This window comes from Carlito syrichta, unplaced genomic scaffold, assembly GCF_000164805.1.
Source record: "Carlito syrichta isolate Samal-C Ts95f unplaced genomic scaffold, Tarsius_syrichta-2.0.1 Scaffold302340, whole genome shotgun sequence".
Classification (NCBI taxonomy): domain Eukaryota; kingdom Metazoa; phylum Chordata; class Mammalia; order Primates; family Tarsiidae; genus Carlito; species Carlito syrichta.
Window position 1 is genome coordinate 50,878 of NW_007246436.1, and position 4,886 is coordinate 55,763.

A 4,886-nucleotide genomic window follows, 5' to 3' on the forward strand; every position below is an offset into this window, starting at 1 on the left:
GGGCCCGACCCCAGAGGTGGATGGCGACCCGGACCCTGGGCGCGCGGGCGGACTGCGGAACGTGATCCCGGGGCTTCGCTCTCGCTCCCTCCCCCTGACTCCCGGGCCTCGGGCGCAGCCCACGACCTGACACCAGTCCGGACTCCAGATTCCAGGCAGGACCCAGACCCACGCTTCGCCCGCCGCCCCGGATGCTGACCGTGACCTCAGATCACAGCCCTGGGTCCCCAGCTCCATACCCGCCTGCGACGCCGACCCCAGGCCCCCAGCAGGACCCCAGATCCGGATTTTGGACCACAACCTCAGTCCCATCCCGATTTCTAACCTTGATTCTATTTTTTTTTTAGTCAAAGACTCTGTCACCCAGGCTCAAGTGCAGTGGCACACTTATGGCTACACAGCCTTGACCTGCTGGACTCAGCCGATTCTTCTTCCTCAGCCTTCCAAGTAGCTGGAACTATAGTTGTGTGCCACCACACTCAGCTAATTTTTTGATTTATCGTAGAGACGAGGTCTTGCCAAGTTGCCCAGGCTGGCCTCAAACCCCTGGACTCAGGCAATCCTCTCGCCTCTGCCTCCCAAAATGTTGAGATTGCAGGCATGAGCCAGGGTGCCTGGCCCAACTTTGATTCTGACCCCAGACCCAGACCTTACCTGAACCCTGGACCCAGTCCTAGACTTAGACGACCAACCCAAGACCAGGGTCCTAGATCCAATACCCAGAAGTCTGGACACGGACCCAGGACCGGGACATCCAACCTGGAACCCAGACTGGACCCAGAACCCTTAACAAGTCACCCAGAACCTGGGACCTTACAACTGCAGCCAGACTCCAGGCTTATCCCAACTCCCTCTTGCCTCAGCCTCAACCCTGGCCCCAGGACTCCCACTCGGGATCAAGGATCCTGCACCCACCCTTCCCCCACCGACTGGCTTATAAACCCAGATCCCTGGCCAGCACACCCCACAGTGTCCTTCCCATCCCATCCAAATGCTCTTTCATGGTGACTCCGCAGTGTGGGGTCAAACCTTTCCCAGCTCAGGAGGGATCAGAGGTTTCAGTGTTCCCTGACCAGGGAAACCTTCCTGCTGGAAGCCCACCCAGAGGGGTGGACCAGCTGAGTGGCTGAAGACAGCACTCCTATCTCAATACGCCTCTCTCTGCTTTCAAGGCGACAGGACCCTCCTCCCAGCCCTGGGCACACCCATGGAGCTCAATTCTCATGCCCGTTTCTGGGCCAGCAACCAGGACCTTTTTGCAAAGCACGGGCTTCCCCTCTGTGCCCTTCTAGGCTACCTTGTTGAGTCAGTCCCAGCAGAGCCTGGAACCAGAGTCCCCTTCTCAGGGTGTTCCACTACTATCTACCCAGATACCCAAGGCAGAACTCCAGTGTTCTTTTCCTCGACTGTTCCCTCTTCCTCTCCCGCAATCCCTAATCAGTCACCACACCCTCCTGCCTGGCCTCCTGAGAATTTTCTCGACCCTGTCCACTTTTCAGAATCCCCAGATCCTGCCCTGATGGAGACTCTGACCAGAGCTGCCTTTCTCAGATCTAAATCTGATGGGGGCATTGCCTGTTTGGCACCAGGAAGCAGCTCTCCAGGTCTTCTGGGATCGCTGACTGAGGGACTGCGGGTGGGGTGGGAGTGCAGGCCCTCAGCCCCTCAGTCCAAAGCAGATTAAGTGAACACACCCCTTAGCCTGCAAGACCTGGGATGACTGGGCCCTGTCCCCCCCCCCACTAACCAGCCCATCCGTTCTCATCTCTGTGTCTCTGGACATGGAAGCCCTACTGTGTGTCTTCCTCCCCGGCCAACTCCTGTTCACCTCTTCCATGTAGCCTTCCCTGATTCCCTGATCCTGACGACATACATCTCTGATTCTACATTTACCACCTCCTAGGCCTGAGTTTCCCTCATCGGTTGCAAGATGCATCATTGCAAGTTTTGACAACGGGGAGTGAAGTTTTATTACATGTTTGCCTCCATTGGAAAATGTATCCTGATGTCAGAAATGCTGATGTTTGGGGGAAAAAAAAAACAGTGTCTCCCACTGTAACTGATGCTACAGCTTATATCTTGCTCCCAGTGCCCACCCCAGAACCAGAATCAAAGGCATCAATATTTGATGAATGAATGAATTCATTCATTCATTGGATGAGTACATGGAGTTTGGGGAAGAATAAGGCCAGATGTCAAGCAGAAGGCCTCTAACCTCTTCTTCCCCTGGCCTGCCCTGACTCTTCGGGATTGTGAGTCCGGCCACAGGCCAGTTTGGGTTTTCTGAAACAGCCCATATCTTTTTTTTTTCTGAGTCAGAGTCTCACTCTGTCGCCCAGGCTGGAGTGCAGTGGTATGCTTACGGCCACTGGAGCTCAGACGCTCCTTCCACCTCATCCTTCCAAGTAGCTGGAATCACAGGCGGGCACCACCACGCCCAGCTAAGTTTTCTGGTTTATTGTAGACACGAGGTCTCCCCAAGTTGTCCAGACTGGTCTCAAACCCCTGGACTCAGGCAATCCTCCGCCTCTGCCTCTCAGAGTGCTGGGATTACAGACATGAGCCACCGCACCCGGCCTATAATCTGTATCTTAAATATTCTGCCTGATAAACTTGTCAGACCTGAGTCTGTGTGGGTCCTGAAATGCCAGTCATCCTGCTCCAGAAGCGGCCCTGCCACCACCTGAAAACCCAGACGATAACCTCTCCCACCGATAGCCCAATCTGCAGCGCCTGGCAGGTCTAAAGCTGGGATCCTTCCAGGGAGCACTGATTCCTGGGTCCAGGAAACTGGCTTCAGGAAGCCCCGGGTTCCAAAGAGGCTGCTACGCGTCTCTGGCCTGTGGCCAGACTCACAATCCCGAAGAGTCAGGGCAGGCCAGGGGAAGAAGAGGTTAGAGGCCTTCTGCTTGACATCTGGCCCTGTTCTTCCCCAAACTCCATATACTCACCCAATGAATGAATTCATTCACTCATTTATCAAATATCGATGCCTTTGATTCTGGTTCTGGCCCCGGGGAGGCTGGTTTTTGGGATGGTGCTGCCCTCTGGTGGCCCTAGGAAGGTCAACTGTAAACTTGCCTTCCCAGGCCAGCTCCAGTTGTCCCTTCTCTCAACAGACCTTTGTGGGACAGACGGCTCTGGGCCGCGGCCAGGATGCTAGGAGTGCAAAGGGGAGTGGAACCTCATCTCTGCCCAGCTGGCAGACCCACAGACACATCATCCCTTGGCATCTCCACCGGGTGACTAAGAGATGTTGCAAACTTAGCGCGTCCCACACTGAGTCCTGTTCCCACCGCCCAGCCTCTGTCCAACCTGCTTCTCTTCCGCCTCCCCATCTCAGCCGTGGCTCCTTCATCTTCCAAAAACTGAAGACTCGTCCTCAATTCCTCTTGTCCTTCAGCTGTCTTCCGCCCCCATGTATACACCTGCAGTCATCCAGCACCCCTGGTATGTCCACCTCCAAAGTGTACCTGAATCCTTCCATGCTAAACCCTGGTGTGAGTCCTAATCACCTCTTGCCTGGATGCCTGCACCAGCCTCCTTTTGGGGCTCCCTGCCTCTACCTGCAGCCAGAGTCTTTTCAGGCCTAAATCAAAACCCACCTCCGATGACTGCCTCTGCACTTAGGATAAAAATCACCATCCTTCCTGTGGCCTGTTAAGACCTGCACAGTGTGGTAGGGTCTGTCTCTCTAACTCTGCAACTTCCACCATCCCCCTTCTTCCTGGTCCCCAGCCTCTCTGGTCACTAGCCTCTTCCTTCTGTCACTAGAACAAGGCAAGTCCATTTCCACCTCTGGGGTCTTGACTTTACAGTTCCCTTGCCTGGACTGTCCCTGTCCCCTTCCGGAGTTGCAGGCTCCTGTCCATCCTACCATCTTGTGGGCTGAAGTGGTCCTGCTCAGAGGGCTCGCCCCTGGCCTTCCTGTTTGCTGTGGTCACTGCTGCACCCCTCGCCCCTAGTGTGACTCCTGACACAAAGTTAGGACTGAAAAAAAAAGAGAGAGACAAGACCCAGTGTTGGCCCTGTCTGGTGGGAGAAGAAAACCCCTAAACTGGCAATTAACCTGGCAGGAGCTGTCAAATGCGAGGAAGTGCGGGCACTCGGGAGAAGAAAGTCAGGGAAAGGGTCGCAGAGGGAAAAGTTGGGAGGAGGTTGGCAGTGAGGGCTGGCACATGCCAAGGCCCAGGGGTGCGAGCTCTCTCCTACACCTGCTTTTCACCTCCAGCCTGGGCTTTGAGGAGCAGTGGGGTCAGCTCGGGCTTCCCTGACCTCAGGGCTATGCACACTGGCCTGGAGACACTCCTACCCAATGTGGGCAGCCAGCTCTCTGACCTCAGATGCCCAGACAGTGCTGGGATCTGGGAGTTCACTTCATCTTTCACTCGTTGGACTGAATATTTGCTGAGCTCCTCCTCCTTGCCAGGCACCTGTGCTTATGGTTTATGGGCAAGGCATATGTGAGGACTACTGGCGTTATTGAGGAGGGGGGGTCTCACTGTGTGCAGGCTCCTAGAGCCCAGCTGGTCTCATTTAATGCTGGAAACATCCCTAAGGGGCGCGTGACAAGTCAGCCCAAGGGCCAGGTCCCAGATGAAATCAGGGTAAACTCCGAGGATGGGAGGGAAGCAGTTGTGCCAGAAGCAGGGAAAAGAGCTTTCCAGGCACAGCAAATGCGGAGGCCCTGAGGAAAAAAGGGCCCTGGGTATCCAGGGGGCTCTCGCCTCACCAGGACCCCAGGACCACGACCACGAGCGCAAGGACCTTCAGCAGCTCGTCAGCCCGCAGGCGCCAGACCGCAAGCCTGGTAGGACTTCAAGATCCCTAGCTCCTCCTGACCCGCTTCCCGGGAGCAGCCTCGCCCGGAACCCTCTGCAAGGTCA